This window comes from Melanotaenia boesemani, chromosome 9, assembly GCF_017639745.1.
Source record: "Melanotaenia boesemani isolate fMelBoe1 chromosome 9, fMelBoe1.pri, whole genome shotgun sequence".
Classification (NCBI taxonomy): Eukaryota; Metazoa; Chordata; class Actinopteri; order Atheriniformes; family Melanotaeniidae; genus Melanotaenia; species Melanotaenia boesemani.
In genome coordinates, this window is record NC_055690.1 from 9,443,180 (window position 1) to 9,463,985 (window position 20,806).

At 41.5% G+C, this 20,806-nt stretch overlaps 1 long non-coding RNA gene across 1 annotated transcript; it reads right to left on the bottom strand.

Annotated features, from left to right (window-relative positions):
- Positions 1-441: 441 nt before the first annotated feature.
- Positions 442-2,077, bottom strand: LOC121646394. Its single transcript, XR_006011626.1, has 3 exons — positions 2,040-2,077; positions 1,145-1,147; positions 442-505 (listed from the first exon to the last, which is right to left on the bottom strand). It is a non-coding gene; the product is annotated as an uncharacterized LOC121646394 (long non-coding RNA).
- Between the last annotated feature and the right edge of the window lie 18,729 nt (positions 2,078-20,806).

The following is a 20,806-nucleotide window of genomic DNA, read 5'->3' on the forward strand; positions in this document are numbered from 1 at the left end:
TTACAAAGACTCTGGACCCTTCATACACTATGCCTAGCAGGAAAACGCTTTCTCAAGCTCTTCTGCCTAAGATGTATGGTAAGTTAAGGGCTGAGTTATTTAAAAAAAATGAAGAGTGCTCCTGCTGTATGGCTAACAACAGACTGCTGGACATCTGTGACAACCACAAGCTACATGTCTATAACCTGCCACTATCTACAGGATTTTGTAATGACTTCCCATCTCCTGGACTGTTTTGTCCTGACAGACAGACACACTTCTGCTTATCTGGCAAGTGAGCTGAAGAGAGTTGCGAATGAATGGGGTGTCAGTGACAAAGTTGTGGCTTGTGTTACAGACAATGCCAGCAACATTGTGGCAGCCCTGAAAGACCACCTGCACTGGGACCACATACCTTGCTTTGCTCATGTTTTAAATCTCATTGTTAGAGCTGGGCTTTGGGAGGTTCAGGGCACAGTCCAAAAAATAAAAGCTGTAGTGGAATACTTCCACAGAAGCACAGTTGCTTCAGATAAGCTGAAGGCTGTACGGCAACAGATGGGCCAGGAGCAACTGCGTTTGAAGCAGGATGTGGCTACAAGGTGGAATTCAACATACTATATGTTGAAAAGGTTCATTGAAATTAAGGATCCGGTCATCTCCACCCTGGCACTCATCAATGTACCTCTATCTTCACTGTCCACGGACGAATGGGGAATTGTCCAAGAAACAGTGGACATTATCAAACCTTTTGAGGAGGTCACCGCTGAAGTGAGCGCTGAGAGGTATGTGATTAAAGTGTTAATAATGTTTATTTTAAATTAGAATCACTTTTATTAGACAAATCAGTGTATGCATAAAATGAATTAGACTCCTAACTTCTAACTTTGCTCTAAATGTACATGCACATAATAAGCACAAACTTAATATTTTAAATAAAAAATCTATTTAGTGATGGATTTTTAACTGTTAACAAAGAAGCATGACATTTACTTGTAATAGTACACTGTTATAACTGCTTTTGAGAACATTAGAATAATTTAACTCTATCTGTAGGTTTGTGACTGCCTCCAAAGTGATCCTGATGGCAAGGGGTCTTCAGAGGATTGTTACCCGACATCAAAGAAGCCCGTCGACCCACTAACCTGTTCAAAAACTGGTGGACAGCCTGTTGGCTGAGATGCAGAAGAGGTTCGGCAAGGTGGAGCAAATTGAAAAGCTTGCTGATGCTACATGTTTGGATCCAAGGTTCAAAAAGCAAGCCTTTGTGAACAACAAGGCAGCAGATGATGCTGTTAAGAGGATCACAGCTGCTGCAGCACACTGTCACCCCAGTCACAGAGAGGAGGAGGAGGGTCAAGATCCTGCTGCGGCTGCCAGTGCAGGGGCCATGTTTTGGGAAGACTTTGATGAGAGGGTAGCAAACACCAGAGCGTCCATTTCATCTGCTTCTGCCACATCAAGCACCTCCACTGCTGCAATGATGGAGATGCGGGCCTACCTGGCAGAGCCACTCCTACTCCGTACATCAGATCCTCTGGCATGGTGGAGGATGTGCTCACCCGTATTTAAAACTCTGTGTGAGGTGATGAAGACACGACTGTGCATTGTAGCCACATCAGTGCCCTCTGAGAGAATTTTTTCAAAGACCGGGCAGATCATCACAGACAGATGGAACAGACTCAGCCCTTCCAAGGTCCGCGAGCTTGTGTTTCTGAATGCCAACTTGCCTTAGAACAGGCCCTTAATATACTTGTTACTTTTAATTGTGCAATATTGTTGTTGTTCGTTTGGTTTTATTTAACTTTATTATTATTTAACTTTATTTATGTCCCTTAGATGTGTATAGTGTTGTGTATATACTTTAAAGTGTGTTTATAAATAAATATGAAAATTATATCAACATATTGACTGTGTTAGACTCTGCCTTAAAATAATAATAATAATAATAATAATAATAACAACAATAATAATAATAATTAATTGTTACTTTGTGTTTTAATTGTCTCACTAATTGTCAAAATGAGTTTTCCAGTCACTTGTCCTCTATCAGCTGTCACGTGACAGGCAACTCAATCTGACTCTGAACTGGTCTTTGTCGTTCTCATTCATCCTATCGTTCATTTGTGACAGACAGCTCGGGCTGCACGGTCTCGTTCTCGGTCTCGTTCTCGTTCATCATTCAGGCTGTTTGGCGAGCAGTACGTTCGCTCTCGGATTGGTCTCTCTAGTTCTTCTCTCTGTCACGTGACAGGCAACTCGGTCTCTGAACGGGTCTTCCTTCGTTCGTTCACAGCTCAAGCTGTATCAAGCTCAGCAGTACGTTCGCTCTCGGCTCGGTCTCTTGTTCATTTGTCACGTGATAGCTACCGAGTCACTGTTGCGCTGTTAAACAATGGCAGGGAGGATGTAGGACACAAATCACTTTATTGTGGTGTGTATTTGCTTCCCTACGTTTTCACATAGTTTGAATTGCTTGTGGCATTACCAGTAGTTTGTTGCCTTCAGTATTTACTGCTTGAGAATCGGGGACTTTTTTACAACGCCACCTGCTGTAAAAATGAACCACATGACTCGTTCAAGATTCGTTCACTTTACTGTTCGAGAGTAAAAGACCTGGGTTAGTGAAAAGAGTCGAAGTTCCCATCACTACCAGAAAGCAGGTAAGCCGCTAAAGCTGAATGGCGTGGTCCATGACGTTGATATTGAGCCAAGTTTCCGTGAACACATAAACACAGCACTCTCTCACAGCCTTCTGAGTTGACCATAGAAGACGAAAATAGTCCAGATTATTGTCCAAAGAATGTAATTGGCCATCACGATGATGGGAATAACCAGTTTGTGTGGGCTAGCCACTAGCCTAGCTCAAATAACTCCGCTCTTTCCCCACTTCTGCTTCCCCTCACGCCCCTTGTGTCACCTCCACTGTGGGCGAGGTGCAGGACCGGGAATCGTGATGGAGCAGATCGCGGTCTTGTAGCTCTTTTACTTGCGTTAAGTTTAACTTGTAAGAAGGGCTCCTGTCGACACTGAGCAGAAACTCAGGACTGTATGTGCGCTTGAAGATGGGCAACACTGTGACTTGAAAAGAAGTCTCAGCATGGCCCCCTCATGAAAGCTTTTCTAGACTCGACCCTATATCCTTTCTGTCACCTGTCAACCACCTGCTCTGATTTGTATTTCAGAACCTGTTCATAATTTCCCTTCACCACATTCGTGGCTCCTAAAAGTAAATCACTGGTTTAGAGAAGACATCCTCTTGTTTGATCTTGCTGTTGATATCTGAACCTGATCCATCTGACTGTGTTATAACCAACAGATTTCACAGCTGTGGCTCCGGCAGACTTCAGCTAATAATTAAAATAATATAAAACCATGGGCTATCCAATTAAAACAGGCTACCGTTTCGCATCAATAGCCTGCTAGTTTCCTCCTCCTCAACACGAGCTGAATGATAAACAAGCAAGAGAGACGATACCGATCAGCTGATCACCAACAGTCACGTCGTGATTCAAACAGCAACAAGAGAGGGAGGGAGGAGAGCTGTCAGTATACTCAGAGTCGCGACACTCTCATTGACTCCCGTGTACAAAAAATGGCGGCACACTTCCGGGTTACTGGAGACGTTCAATAGTTCCAAACATCACATCAGACTGCGTTCATCTCCAATGCACTGCATTCATTTTCAGAGGGACATCGATGTCAGGGCTCCAGACTAACTTTTTTTACGAGCACAGTGGCCCCTAACTTATATTTTTAGGAGCGCAAACAGAAAATGTAGGGGCGCACACTGAAATCACCTTGCATAGCAAATATTCACATTTCCTCTCATTTTCACTGTATTAGTGATAAATACTTGAACAATAATGTTTACACTTCACATTTATTTGTGCAACAGTTGACATAACAAAAAAAACATCTCACTGGCCACACTAACACAAAACAAGTAGACATAGAACTTATCAAATCAAGTCAAGTCAGATTTGATGATTTGATATTCACTTCCTAGTTGAAGCAGAATGTCACCATCATCCCCATGATGGTATGACTTGTCCATGTAGTTCCTGGCAAACAACAGCTTCAGGGACTGATACTCCTCTCCAGCCAACTCCTCAATAAGAAAAGTAGCTATTGGCTGTCCTAAAAGTCACTAGAAGTCACTAATTAGCATAATCAGCCTAGTACATTTAGTTGTAATGCTGCCATAGAGGGATGTAGTGAGAAAGGCAAAAAATGATTAAAAAGAGACAACCTAAAAATTTCTAGACCAGCACAATAAATAAATACAATAAAATAATTCTGTCAATATTTTCTTTATTTTTTAATTCAGTTTTTAAGTGTCTTTTTTATTTTTTATTTATTTTATTAGGAGTCTGGAGCATGTCACAACACTTTTAACTTTTTAAATATTTTTGTCCACACTCTTCATTAATAGACATTACCCTGATGGCAAGCCAGCGGAGGAGTCATCCAGCAGCAGCTTTGTACATTTCATTTTTAGCCTGGTCATGAAACAGAGCTGAACATGGTCTGCTCTGAATGCAGCTGCCGCCGCTGCAAGAAGCCTCATGTGAGAAGGGTCTGCACAGCCCCCGCTCTTCATTGTCAAAGGTAAACTACCTTCATTCATGTCAATCTCCAAAAGACTCCAATGATACTAGAAAAAGTCGCTAGATTTGTCGCTTTTTAAAAAAAAATCGCTAGAGAGGTCTGAAAACTCGCTAAATATAGCCACAAAGTCGCTAAGTTGGTAATAAATTCCCACAAGACCCGCTTCTTTCCACATATAAGCCAGTCAGTCACAGTGGTCTTCGTCCCCGCTCACACACACATTGGCTGTCGTCTTCTTCGTTGGTGTTCGTCTCCTTTTCTCGTATTGAAGTTAGTTTGAGTCGGCAAACCAGCAGCTAATTTGCTCATTACTGTAAACTACTGGGCTAAAGAGGGGAGCAGAAGTTTGTTAGCGAAAAATTAAATTCAGTTGTAACTTTTGTTTTAGTTAAAAAAAAAAGTGTGGTCACGGTCTTATATTATTTATTTCAGTGTACTGATCAAGTGCATTGTTATTCATAGATTCGTAGAATTTGATGTTCAATATGACTTCGGTTAGTGGTATTATCACTGTGTTCTCATATTGCTGGTTATGTTTAGCCCGGTGCCCAGAGATGATATTTCGGGGTCCTGTGTTGTATTTTAAGGTGAACAGTTTTTTCATGTACTGAGGATTTTAATGCGTAGTAGCAGGGAAAGCTCGGGAGCTTGTAATGTTTTTCATGAATTCTCTATTACATATAATAGAAAATCACAGAGCAGATGACCTATTAGGTAATTATCCAGAGCCTACTGACTTTTCTCCATTAAATTTTATTTAAACTGTTGTAATATGTTGTAATGTCCCATGCACCAATAACTGAGTAGTAATCACCTATATTTGATTCCTAATTAACTTATATTTCACCAATTCCCTGTGCATCTCTATTCAATCACTATCACTCTTTTATCTTCCCTCTTTACTCTTGCATTATTTTTTCCACACATACTTGTTCACTTATGTGGTAACACTCATTGATATTAGCTCATGTTCTACCCTTACAGCTATTCTACATTCATGTTCTGTAGTCGATTAGTCATTACTGCCATTTAAAAATAAAAAAAAAATCTTTATTCAGGAGCAGCAGGCAGGAACACTGACATCCATCAGTTTGTCACTTTTCCTTCCCCAGGTTTTATTTTTATCATTTCATTATGCACACTGAAACTGATTTATTTACGTTATTGCTTGGCCCTGTTGTCTTATGTCAATAAAAAGTTTTTTTTTTTTTAAGGTTTCCCTTGTTTTCTTGTCCTGTCAGTGCCAGTCCCACCAGTAAGTCAAGTGAGATTTTTGTTAAACCGAGTAGTTACTCAGTGAGATGTTTCCTTTTACATTCAAAGCAAAGCAAGTTTATTTGTACAGCCCAATTCAACAACATGGGGATTCATAGGGCTTTACAAAGACAGTAACAACATAAGAATATATGAAGCATAATTTAAAATAAAAAGACAAAAAGGGAAGAACATAAAGTAAGCACAATCAAGTTTGTTTTGTTTTTTTGTTTTTTATTCAGCTTAAGACAGCGCAGATTTGGATTTACATACAAACCATTGAAATACATCTGAGACACATGTATTCATTGTTGACTACTGACATTACATGCTACCACACGGCTGGCTTTAATAGATGAAAGTAAGCCCTAACAAGCTAATCATTTAACCTTACAAAAGTGACACGGTTGGAGACCACGGTACAAGGAAACGGACCCAAATGCAGAACACTCAGTGAGACAAGGAGGGAGATGTAAACAATGTTTATTTATAATAAATGTTAGTGGCTTGGTCCAGGTCCGGGAAGCTCTTCCTATGAGAGGACAGAGGATTAATGTGGGTCTGAGAGGGTGCTGGGTTATGTCTGCTATGGCAGCGGCTTACTGTATTCCAGAGGAAGACTGACGGTGGAGGAGTAAGCCAGGAGATGGTTTCTGGTGGTGGCGAAATGAGTTTGGTTGCAGGCAGGACGAGCAGGCAGGCAGTCAGCTTGGTAAGAGGAATAGTCCTTATCCTGGGTTCTGTGGTTATCCGAGGGATCAAGGTCTTAGGCTGAGGAATAGAGATGACAAGATAAGTAATCCTGAGAACAAGGCACAAGGTAAATCACAGGATGAGGCCTGATGTATTCACTGACAAAAGTATATGTGCAGCAATAATAAGTTTTTTTTGTTTTCACCCTCAGCAATCGGATCGTTGCTGTCTGTTTCGTAGTAGAGTCTAGCAGTTTGTTTGGAACTATTGGAGGCTCCATAACCCACGTGACCGCTCTTACAATGAAGTCAACGGATGTCGCAACTCTGAGTATATCGATGGCTCTGGGAGGGGGAAGAGGAGGCAGACGTGCAGCGCAGAGGAAGAGGGATAGTCTTTGTAGCCAGAGGCAGATGGGACCCTTTCATTGCTCCAACCTGATCCTGACCACAGGAACCCCACAGGGTTGTGTGCTGAGCTACTGCCTTTTCTGGCTGTACACACATGACTGTACTCCATCACGTTACACCAGTTCCATCCGCAAATGATGTGACAACAATGGGGCTGATCTGTTAGAACAATGAGTCTGACTACAGGGAGGAAGGACGAGGGCAGATAGTGTCATGCAAAGAAAATAACCTGACACACTGTGTAAAAAAATAAAACAAAATAGAAACAAATAAGTCATTATTGCCTTAAATAAAAAGAATAACACAACACTGTATATCAACAGTGAGAATCTGGAGACGGTAGTAAGCTTTAAAATCCTGAGCAGCCACATCACAGAGGACGTCTCGTGTTCTGTCAATCCCAACATGCTGGGGGAAAATAGCATGAAGAATGAAAGATAAATCTTACTAAATCCAGTTGCTAAATGATACAGATCCATTAAGAAGAGGCACCACTGAATTTCTATACAGTTTTTACTCCAGAGACATAAGCATGGTGAAGATTGAAATCAAAAACTACCTTCAAGTCAACAGCATGTTACATGTGCTATATCTAGTTATGCTGTTCTTTAGGCACTATGTGCTATAGTTAATTTAGTCATTTATACTATACGTATAGTATATATAACATATTCGTGTAAACACAAACTATTTACATTTCACAACGATTGTTCACACATATGAACATACAGTATATGTATGTGAATGGGTAGATATGTGTATATCTTTCTTTTTCTTTAGAAAAGATAAAACAAATTTGATCAATATCTGAATCTATATCCTGGCAGTGCATTTGAATATAGTTGAAGATGTAAGCACACAAGCAGACCATAGGGTTACTGGAACAATGCAGACAATCCTTCAGCAGAGATCAGCGATGAACTGGAGTGGTCTGCTCGTATTCTTTACTGATTGGATGATCATGGTTCAATTTTACTGAATGTACAAAAAAGGGGCTGGGATAATTATAATACAACAAAATGGCACCTTTTAGTTGCACAAAATGCCGTTTTAAACGCTCGTTACAGTACAACAAAACGGCACTTTTTAAGTGGCAAATTATGGCCCCTTTGGCTACTGAAGCAACGTTTGAGCAAAGCTGCACAAAGTAAATAAAACCGCTAGCTTCTCACGCGCCGACTGTAGGCGGTAACACGCCTGCGCGTGCCGCGCTGTCAGTCAAGCAGCACTCTGTTGGACGCGATGGTAGCCTGTTAGCTTAGCTGTTTACAACCTGAAGGGTGAGGACAGCTGCATAACGGGCGTGACGTGACTCCGCGAGACTACGAACAGCTGTCAACCGATTAACTTATCAATATAAAAATAATTATACTTATTATTATTATTGTATTGATCAGTTATTAAGTTCATTATTATGATTTTATGATTATTGATAAGCTATTTATATTCAATATTACTCATTTGTCATGAATCAGATCAATAAGCTTTAAATTTATTATCAGTTTTTGTTAAGTTAATTTTTTAAACAATAAAATAAAAAGCAAAAATCAGGGAGTATGATCCCCCCAAGGCTGTAATGCTGTGGCACAAGGACTGTTAGAAGCAGGAAGCCAGACTTCACAGACTGTGTGAAAGCACGAAGAGTAGAGAGGGAGGAGTCTGATCAGGTTTTAGTTAATGAATTCAGACATTAACACTTAATCAAATAAAACCATTTTCTTGTTTCCTTTGTTTAATGTTGCTGTGTCATTCACTTTAAGTTTGGATACAACACAACATAGCATTATAGAAAATAATATGTGCGTAGAGGTATGTGTGTGTAAAATAATTTAATAATTTGGCAAGTAAAAAATATGTTTGGCCGGTGGATTTTTTTCATCTACTGGCCAACTTGGCCGGTGAGTCAAAAAGTTAATTTCAGACACTGCCTACTACACTTAGAAAGGACGAGTCGGACTGAGTTAATCCAGCTGCAGACAATCCCTTCACAGGAAGAGAAGAAGACGGGACACATGGACCTGTGGTTGCTTTGGCAACCATCTTGCTAGGACTCCTCACATTACTGGAATTATTCAATCTGCTGGAAGTGGCTAATTCTTGCTGTGTGACACTTGCGACATGTTCCTTTCTTCACGTTTTCATTGGATGGCTTTCTTATGTCCATTGTCCAAAAGTATCAGTATGCTCCAACTTCGTTGGAGCTAGTTAATGCTGCGCGCCGAATGTCGCAATAACGTAAAAAACAAATTATGTCCTTTAAGTAATCACAGGATTTGGTGATTACACGCACACGTAGATTAAATATACAAACACAGGCACACAACTTGCAAATATCTTGAGATATAAAATTTCTCAATGCAAAAAATCAGTTCCCACATATGGGTTAAATTAAAATTAATAGGCTGAATGGGAGGGCTGCACTTGTGAATGGGTAGACTTTGTCCACTGGCTAAATAGCCAAAGTGCACCAGATTGATGCTTTTAAATATAAAGTCCAAAATTTTCTTCGGGCAGAGCTGGAAACAGGCTCAATATTTGTTTGGCCTTACAATACGAGATCAGTAGTGAATAGCAGTTATCCCACTTCTGATATACCGTGGACTTGGAGATGTGATTAGTCTCTTATTGGTCCTTGGCATCCAAAGTCTCTTTTGGGGGTTTGTAGTTGTACTTTAGGCGTGTTGTCTCTTTTAACTTAATTGTGAACGTGGATGGGGTCAGCTGGCTGGCAACAGGTTGATAGCTGGATCTCAGACGACATGGCATTGGCTTCTCTGCAGTAATGGCAGGTCGGTTGCAGCTAAGGAGTTTTCACTGTAGCTGCTGCTTGGATTAACACACACACAGAGCTTCGACTGGTGCTCATTTGGTTCTCTTCTCTTTATATCACACCTCACCATGTGGCACCGTGAAAACTACAAATGAACAAATACAGAATATAGTGCCACATTTCTTATAGACAATATACATAAATCACGTTTACATTTACTTAAAGTAAATCACTCAGTGATTTAAATAATAAAATCTTAAATACATTCAAAGTACTAAACTATTATAAATTGTTGCTTATAACAAACGAAATAACAATTTTCTGATATTTGAAAAAAAAAAAATTCCTTTACAATCAATATATCAAACTAACACACATTCTCATACCTCCTTCTGCTTCCAAGGGCGCTAAATTTGAGCCTTACACGCTAGGCCTCTTTTCTCCCTTGCTCATATCTTTCGGTAGTAGTCTTTGCATGTGACATACAAACAATACAAAATTCAGAAACGAACCATCATTACGTAACCTTTCACAAGCTTTACACAAAATATGACAAATGAACAATTGTTTGTATATTTACCGACTTCGAAGTAACGAGAGCCGTAGCTTGGCAAGAAGCGTGTGTCTTACGTTAGCAGAAACCCGGAAGCTGGCAAGGTAAGGAGGTGCTGCAGGTAGCAGGTAAGTGACGCTAATGCTGTAGGTGACGTAGTTCCGGGGAGACGGCAGATTCAAACTAGGCGTGCCCAAACATTTATACTTTCATTCAGTTGTATTTTGGGCCAGCCTAATCAAAATATTCTTTAAAGTAGGAAAATAGTGTCTTTAAAAGTTACACTCTGGAGCACAGCGGGGAGGATTTGGCCAGCCTGACAGACTTTATAGATCGTTGTTACGACAGAATCGCCATGGGAAAACCAAACAACATGTCCACCCCCTCCACCTCATCCAAGTCCAAGAGACAACGAAATGAGGATTCACCTGGAGCTATTTCACCACCGGGGAACGACTCAACAGATGTTCTGATCTCTATAGATAAGAAACTTAGTAGTTTTGATGCGCGTTTGAGCCTGGTAGAAATTCTCCACAAGGAGTTCCAGGCGCTACGTGAATCACTAGAATTCAGCCAGAAGCAGGTGGAAACTCTGGCTGTAGAAAATGCTGGTCTCAGAGAGTCGGTAAAATCCCTCACCGAGGGCTTGACCCGTCTCTCGGAGGAAAATAAGAAGATTAAGGAAACGGTGATCGATCTGCAGGCGCGGAGCATGAGAGAGAACCTGGTATTTGCAGGGATTCCAGAGCAGACGGAGGAGGACCCCGAGACCATGGTGAAAAACTTCATCAAAACCCACCTGAAGCTCCCGGAGGAAACGATGAAAAACATCTCCTTTCACAAAGTCCATCGGCTCGGCGGGAGGAAACCTGGGTCCACCAGACCAAGACCTATTGAAGCGAAGTTCGTCAGCTTCAAACAGAAGGAGCAGGTGAAGAACCAGGGACCGCGACCTGAAGGGAACGAAATTTGGAGTAAACGACCAATATCCGAGAGAGATTCTGGACCGACGAAGAGTCCTGTTTCCCATCAGGAGGAAATTTATTGCTGAAGGCGCTCGAGCTGTCATCGCGGTGGATAAATAATTTATTAATGGACAGCTGTACCGCGACCCGGACATCACTCCGTGGCTCTACTGACTTGGTATGTGCTTTAATTTTCCTGTTTTCTCAGTAGATCATGTTATATCCATAAAACTGCCATAAAAGATAATTTAGTTAACATTAAATCCACTGCCCGTCTCCACTACACTGTTCTCAGCACAGATGCGTTTTTTAAATTACTTTTTTCCTTTGGCACTGTCGCTCTTTTCACTCTTTACACTTCTTCTCTCCGACCCTTTAACTGTTAACGGTAACACTTGTCATTATATTATATACACATCAGCGGAGAAGCAGTGGGATGCACGCACACACGCTTTAGTAATATGTATATAGCCCTCATTTCTGTGGTTGGTTCATGAACGAACTCACATTTGTCACTTGGAATGTGCGTGGAGCTGGCACAAGGGAAAAGAGGTTAAACATTTTTAACCGTTTGCAAGAAATGAAAGCAGATATAATATTACTCCAAGAGACTCATTTATCAAACTCAACAATAGATCTTCTCTCAACAACCCAGTTTCCACACGTGTATTCGGCTTGTTATAATTCTAGGCAGAGAGGAGTAGCAACTCTCATTAATAGAAGGTTAAATTTTGACATAGATAATACAATCATAGATCCAGAAGGCAGATTTATAATAGTTACATTATCTATTAAAAATGTTAAGTTATGTATCGCAAATATATATGGTCCAAATGTTGATGATCCGTCCTTCTTTCACTCCCTCTTCGCCTCACTCTATGGTCACTCAGATAACACATTAATTATAGGAGGTGATTTTAACATTATACTGGACAAACAAAGTACCACAGGAGCTCATCGAGTCTGGAAATCCTCAGAAACTGTGAAACAGTACATGAAGGATTTTGGTCTCTGTGATGCTTGGCGCTCTCACCATTCCACACTAAGAGAATACACCTTCTTCTCTTCAGTTCACCATTCCTATTCTAGATTAGATTATTTCTTAACTAGCAGCTCGCTGATGAATGACATGTCAGAAATCAAAATCCATCCTATTAGCATTAGTGATCGCGTACCAGTATCATTCACTCTGAGAAGTAAGAGCAATAAACCAGCAACTAGAAACTGGAGATTTAATACGTCATTACTTAAAGATCCTGAGTTTATCAGCTACTTCAAAAGAGAATGGTCCTTATATCTAGAAAATAACGACTTGCCAGAAACTTCAACGTGTGTTCTTTGGGAAGCAGGAAAAGCAGTAATGAGAGGGAAAATAATTTCCTTTTCTTCTCATAAGAAAAAGAAGGAAACTTTGAGAATTTCAGAGTTAGAACTCAGAATTAAATCCTTACCATGTCTCCCCAGAAGAACACACACTAAATGCTATAAGGAAAGCTAAACTTGAACTTAATGAAATAATAGATAAAAAGACGCAATTCTTGGTGCAAAGACTTCGCTTGGAGAATTTTGAGCATGGCAACAAATCTGGAAGGTTCCTGGCTAATCAGTTAAAAACAAACAAGGAGAAAACAACCATCTCCTCTGTCAGAGATCCAGAAGGAAACATCAGCCACGACCCTGACAAGATAAATAACACTTTTAAAGAATTCTATAAAACATTATATACATCACAACTAACTACAACAGATGACAATATTGATAAATTTCTTAGTAACATCAATCTTCCAAAATTAAAACATGAAAATAAAATGGTCTTGGATTCCCCCCCTTCAGTCGGCAAACTCCGAGAAGCTCTCCAGCATATGCCCAACAATAAAGCTCCAGGTCCAGATGGTTACCCAGCAGAATTCTACAAAGAATTCTGGACAATGCTGGCACCCACTTTCTACAATATGATATTAGAAAAAAGGGAAAAACAAAAAATGCCTTCAAATATGAACCTAGCCAATATTACTCTACTATTAAAACCAGGTAAAGACCCGACACTTCCATTCAGTTACCGTCCAGTTTCATTAATAAATGTAGATCTCAAAATAATTAGCAAAGCTTTGGCCAGAAGAATAGAAAAAATAGCCCCTCTTATAATACATCCTGACCAAACAGGCTTTATTAAAGGTAGACATTCCTCTACTAACATGTGTAGATTAATTAACATCATAGATTAGTCTACTCTACATAATCTGGACTCCACAGTCATTTCTTTAGACGCAGAAAAAGCATTTGACCGAGTAAACTGGAAATTTTTATTTGCAACGTTAAACAAATTTGGGTTTGGGTCATCTTTCATAGATTGGATAAAGATATTATATAACAACCCAAATGCATGTGTGAAGACCAATGATCAAACCTCTCCAAGCTTCTGTTTGCAGAGAGGCACCAGACAGGGCTGCCCGCTTTCTCCATCACTCTTTGCTATTTTTATTGAACCCCTAGCTGCTGCCATAAGACAAAATAAAGAGATTAAAGGAATCCATGCCAAAAATATAGAACACAAGATAAGTCTTTATGCTGATGACGTATTACTTTTCCTCCAGAACTCACCGATATCTCTCCCCCAGACAATCACACTTATTAACACATTCTCATCAATATCTGACTACTCTATTAACTGGTCTAAGACTATTATTATGCCCATCAACTGTGACCTACAAAACACACCCAATACTACAATACAGTCTGGAAACATTAGATATCTAGGCATAAACATTTCCCCCAGATTATCAGAACTAACAAAGCTAAATTATGTCCAGCTACTTAAAGCAACAGAGGATGATCTCTCACGGTGGAGGCACTTACCCATATCACTCATGGGGAGGGTTGCCACAGTTAAAATGATGGTTCTATCTAAAGTAAACTACCGGTTTTCAATGATACCCACTAAACCAGGGCTACTCAATTCGGTCCTACAAGGGGCCGCAATCCAGCAGGTTTTCCATGTATCCCTGCACCAACACACCTGAGTCAAATTAGGTGGTTCTAACAGCCAATCAGGTTCTACACAACGACTCATTAATTTGACTCAGGTGTGTTGGTGCAGGGATACTTTACAACAGACTAAAGATAGAGGCGGATTGGAGCTACCCAACTTTAATCATGTTTTCTTAGCTAACAAGCTGCAGTATATCTCCAAATGGCTTAAACCTAGCAGTCTGGATGAATCATGGTTAGATGTAGAGCAAGCATTGTGTGAAGATCTGTTTATCTCTGACCTGCCATTCATCAGCTCAACCATCAAAACACATAAGTGTTTTAAAAGCATCAATATCAGTTCCTCTTTAGTGGCTTGGTGGGATTTTCTAAAAATAACCAAATCCTCACTCTTTCCATGTAAGTTTACAAGTTTACACCCCTCTGGAACAACCCTGACATCCTGCAAAACAAAAAGCTTATCAATTTTACTCAATGGAAAAATAAAGGAATAAAACAGAACATATAATAGAAAATGGAAACTTCTTGTCATTTAATATTCTCACTTCACAATATGGAATCAGTAACAAAACATTTTTAGAATATCACCAGCTTAAATCTATTATATGTAAAAGATATACCATTATTCAATTAAACTTACAGCTACCTATTAGGGTGGCAGAATTCATGAATCTCAATGCCCCAAAGCTATTATCAAAAACATATAGACTATTATCCAAACTAGAAGACTCAATCTGTCTTCCAACTTCAGAATGGGAGGGTGACTTATCCAGTAACTTTAATAAAGATAAATGGTCACAAATATGTTTAAACACCTTTAAAATGACTAAGAATTCAAATGTGCAATTAATACAATTCAAAATTCTGCATAGAACTCATTATACAGGACAAAGGATGTTCAGGATGGGTCTGTCACAATCAAACATCTGCACACACTGCAATGAAAACACACCTGACAACTATCTCCATGCCTTGTGGTCCTGCACACCTGTCCGCAGGTTCTGGCTTTAGGTATGTGTGGACATGTCGACATGGTTTAAATGTAATGTTCCTACAATCCCTGCACTATGTCTACTAGGTGACTTGGGTGACATTAATATGGCAATTAACTCTGCACACATGATACGCACAGCATTATGCATTGCAAAGAAAACTATCCTTGTGAACTGGAAAAACAAAAATAATCTGTGTATTCAGCAGTTTAGGAATCTCTTAGTTGACCACATCAGTAGTGAGACAATGTCTGCCTCCTCAAAGAACTATTTAGCTGAATCTCATTCCCTCTGGTCCCCTGTGCTTAGTTCCATCACTAAGTGTAGGTGGAGGACTGTGACCTCGTTGCTATGGGGATTTGGGAAATGGCCGGGAGTGACTGGTGGTTGCGGGTTCTTTGTGGTTGCCCGTGGTGGGGGACCGGGCTCTGCGATGGGGGTGGCTCTGGGTCTGGCCTCGTCGGGGCTGTGGGGGCCAGCGGTTGGAGTTGCCTCGTGGCGGGGGGTGAGGCCACTGGTGGTGCCTGGGTTGGTGGGCGTCGGTCCTGGGCCAGGCGGCCGGGCTATTCCAGGGCGGGCTGGGTGGGGGTTCTGGGCTCTGGTGCCCGGGGGTGGTCCTCCTCCCTCCGGGGTGGTGGGGTCCGTATGTGCTGGAGGTCTGGGCCTGCCCAGATGTGCTGCCGTGGTGTGGGTTGGTGCATGCCCTGGTGTCTGGTTGACACCCTGGGACCCAGGGTATGGCCCGGGGGCAGGGGGGGTGTAGGAGTTTGAAGGAGGGCTGAGTGGGATTCGGGGGATTATAGGGGGAGGTGCTGGGGTGTGAGATAGGGATGCTTGTATGTTGTGTGTGTGTCTGTACTTTGGATGATGTTTGTGTGGATGTGGGGGTATGTTTGTGTGCGTGTGTATGCATGTGTTAGGATGAGTGGCGGTGTGTCTGGGGAGTGAGAGTGGGAGGGTTGGATGCTGTGTGAGTGTTTATATGAGGGCATATATGAGTTAGGATGAGCGGGAGTGTGCAAGGACCAGGTCATGTTTGTAAATGAGAACTGGTTCTCAAACATTTTTTTACCTGGTTAAATAAAGGTTAAAAAAAAAAAAAAAAAAAAAGGAAATAGGTGTGTGCATGTGTTTCTGTGTGTGGTTGGGGCGGGGTTAAGTGCACTTGTGGGGGGGGCTGGGTGGGCCGGGGGGTGGTGGGCTGCTGGCTCTGTGGGTGTTGGGTCAAGGGGGTGCTTGGGGCTTGCTGTCCTCTGGTCCGCCTGGGGTGTCCCCCACGGGGCATGGTGGGTGGGTTGTGTATGGCGTGACTGTGTGGTGGTGAGTGATTGTGGGTACGGCGCGGGGGAGGGTGTGAGTGTGGGGTTACATAGGGTGCAGATTGGAGTAGGTGGGGAGTGGAGGGAGGGGGCCGATAGCACCCTGGTTCCCGGGTGTGCGGCTGGAACATCGGGGTGTGTGCTGGCCTACGCCGGGTGGCTGTCTGGGGGGGCCTGGCCTCCTAGGCATGTTGCGGGCCCTCTGCCTTTGGGGGGTGGGGTGGCCGCCTCTGGGCTCCTGGGGCCCTGGGCCCTTCGCTTGGGCTGCCCTGGGTGGCCGGTCCCTGGCGGGGCCGCCGGCTGCTGATCTTGGCCCACTGGGACCTGTGCCCCGGGACCGTGGGGGGCTCTTGCTGGGGCTCTCCTCTGCCGCCCTTCGGGTGGGGCTGGAGTCATCTTTGTGGTGGGGTGGCTTGGGTTGGTGCTCCGGGTCTGCTGCTGAGGGCCTGGGCCTCCGGCCCTGGTCTGCCTCTGGCCTCCGTGGAGGCGTGGTCGCGTTTGCATGATCTCACTCACCACTCTTCATCACTGATCACTCCTTGTTTCTCATGCTCTGCATGTTGACACAGTCACCGAGTTGTCCAGTGGGTTTTAATACTAAGCAATAATTCTTTTTTTTTTATTTTTCCTGTGAGTTAGTATCTGGTCCCTGTTATGTCTTTTTGATTTGGTTATTATTTAAAAACTCTTAATGACTAGTTTTTTCTGTGTGTGTGTTTTTGCTTTTGTAGAAGTTGTAGGAAATTTTCTGGTGTGTTCATGTACAGGTGTAACAGTTTGTTGTCTGGTGATGGTGTGGATTGAAGGGTTGTTGCCTTCTGTCTATGATCTTTTTGTCTCCTTTCTTCTTTCGCTCTTTTTGCTATTTTCCATCTTTTTCTGTCCCCTCCGGTCAGGTCCAGCAAGATTACATAGATTCCGTGATTCAAAGTAAATAAATAAACAAATTAATCACATTATCAAGAGGAGCCTTACCCATAGGCCTCCCCTTGGCAGAGCAAATTTGTTCAGCACGATATAGCAACCAGATTATCATTTTGCTTGCTATGATGCTGGGCAGGACAAGTTAAAAAAAAAAAAAAAGAAACCCGGAAGCTATACCAATAGCCGGAAGTAATAGAAAAGGAAGTGTGCGCTTCAGAATAAAATCACAAAATGAATACAATATATTAAAACAACATCTAATGCCATAACGAAGTTAACTGGCATTTACAGTTATTTTAGCAGACACTTTTGTCCAAAGTAACTTACAGTGGTTAGGCAGTAGCGTTAAAGGTCTTGCTTAAGGACCCAACTGGAAGGTGTTAATATTTGTCCCCAACAGGAATTGAACTGTGGTCTCCCACGTGGGAGATGAACATCCAGTCATCTGAGCTAACCAGCCACAGAAGTGTAAATGAGCTCAAAGTAATCCCTGGGACACTTTCATAACATTACAGTCATTTAGCAGACACTTTTATCCAAAGTGGCTTACAGAGATTAGGCAGTAGTGTTAAAGGTCTTATTATTCGTCCTCTGGGGGAATCAATCTCTAGTCTCCTGCATGCAAGATAGATGTGCTGCCAAGTGAGCTATCCAGCCACTTATTACCAATAGTTAAGACACTGAAATATAGTGTACATCCAGCGATCTCATTTAGACTGACTAAACAGAGACATTGCAGTGTTATTTGCTCCACCAGTTAGTGGTTTTTGTGTTGTGGTTGATTTTTTTATGTAGTCAGAAGTATGCTTGTGGTAAAATGTATCTTCTCTAAAATGCCACGTTTACATTTATTACTTCTTTGTTTAGAAGCACCCTTGTGACTTTGCTCACTGATCTGGTGATGTTTTATAGGACATTGTGTTCCTATTTTACATTTTTTGTGTTCCTACTCCATTGTTGTATTCAACTCACTGTTACTAAAGCTTTGACCATTTTTGGAAATCAATAGCTTGAAACAGAAAAGACTTTTAACTTCCTTTTATTATAGTACTGTTCCTTTCAGGGTCCAATACTTTTAGACCTTTAGTTGTAGTGAGGAGTTTAATTATCTTTTTTAAATGACTTGTTGATGTTTATCTTTGTATCTTAACCTTCCACAGGCAAGCTTGTAGCTGAACATTCAATGTCGTCACCTGCCCATGATGGTGGATCACAGTTGGCAGATGTTGTGCAGGATGTGACATCTTCAAAAAAAGAAAGAAACACATAAGACTTTCCAAAGCATCTAGTCAGAGTTAAAGTGCTTGTGGCTGTTATAAACTCTGTCGCCCAGCCTCTTTGTTGGAGACATAATTTTTACAGAGCAAAATGTCTTTTGTCTTTGTGTTTCATTTTAGGGAGAGGAATCCTAGCTTTGCACAGGACAGGGTCCTCCACTGAAATCCAGTAATGGATCCTCTCATATCTTAAAGATGGTGGCCTTTCTAGGACTAGTACATGACCCTTGAGGTGAGTGCAGCCACAACAGTTTCACCAGCTTGCACATTAGCCTGGTGCTCAGCACTGATGTCTTGTTGAGCTGGTGCTTACCAACATACATGCATAGTTTTCCCATCTTTATCTTTTGTACCAGAGCAGCATTACCAGGTTGTCTCCTTTCAGTGCTACACACATGGTGTTGACTCCGTGTGTCCCCAGCCGGTTAACTGCTGAGGCTGCTTGTTGTGCTCCTCTTCTTGACAGCTTGTCCTCTGTCATAGGGATCCCCAACTTCAGTCCCACAGTCCTATAGACTTTCCATGTTTCCCTGCTTGTGCAGAGGTCCATTTACAGTCATTTGATTCAGGTGTGTTGCAGCAGGGAAACATGTAATACCTGCAGAATAGTGGGCCTTGAGGACCAGGGTTGGGGATGACTACTCTAGCAGGTTATCAGAGAGCAGAATCTTTTAAGCTGCTAAAACCAGGGCTGGGATTTGGACTGCAGACATCCTCTTGTCCCTGTTACATCTGTTACATACTTGATTTATCTGGTTTTTGTTTGCTTTTAATCTGTTTGGCAGATTTTTAGTGGCTTAGGTATTTTTTATTGTAATGTTATTTGAAGTATGTTTGGGCTCTAACTTTAATTTGTTGTATATCAGTTGTTTGAATTCTGTATAGGGGTGTAATGGTAGCCTGCATGTATTCAGTTTTTTGGTACGGTACAGAGACGTACCGAGTTCACACACTGAAGTAAAACTGCCTCACACTATAGGCACATGCCTCCACTCTGCAAACAAGACTAAAGCAGTGTGCTGGCATTGTTCAGTGCTTTTCACAGTACCTCAAACTCACTTTAAATGGTACCATGTAAATATAGATTTCAGTGCAGCAAGAAGAATTGCAATGCAAACACAGTTTCCAGCAGCAATTAAACAGCTGCTTTCATATTTAGTCAAAGCCATAAAAATTCACAATTAGCTGAACAAAAAGCTCTTGGGATTTGTTGGTTGAGTCTGTAAATGCCCTTAGTTAATCTTTCTCTCTCCATCCAGCACTACCATTTAGGAAAACCTTCTTTATTCCTTTTTTGATCTTGTCTTCAAATTCAACAGTTATTGATTTCATCCCTGGTAAAATAATAAAAGTTTTTACCAAATTCTGCTGAGAGAGAGAGAGAGAGATATTAACCAGGGGTCTTGTATAGACTTCTATGGCCCGGTTGTTCAAACGTAATCCGGTCAGATTTCGGTTATCGGATAGGATCAAATCTTGAAAATGGGTTGTTCAAAAGGGAAATCCGGATTTTAAAATCGGCTTGGATTACGTAATCCAATCCTGGTTGTTATCCAATAACAACCAGAACCTTTTAGTCAGTGTGCTTATATTTGTATTTTGCACTTGACTGACTGTTACAGTGATAAAGTGGTTAAAATAGGCATAGGCTACCTATTAAGCCTTTCAGCATAGTAAAGCAAGAATAAAACATAACATCATCTTGTCCCCATGGAAATAACCCCCCAAACAAATTCTATAACAAACACACTTAAAATCAATCTTCCTGTCAGTCATCACTGCATAATCGGAAAACCTGTCAAAAATAATGTCTCACGATTGCATCCCTGTCCATCCCTCATTCTGACAGAATGCCAGAGGTTGGACCGGTACCTCCACACAGGGCTAACCCTGCATGTTAACATTACCTTTATAAATGTACAGCTCTCGACCCCAGGTTTAAGGCCTATTCTCATGTAGATGATGCCAGTCATGATTTACTGCTGTTAAAGAAGCGTCTTTATTAGGATTTCAGTTAATTAAAATAGAGTTTATGAAAGTAGAAATGGGAGAGAAACAGTTACTATTGGCA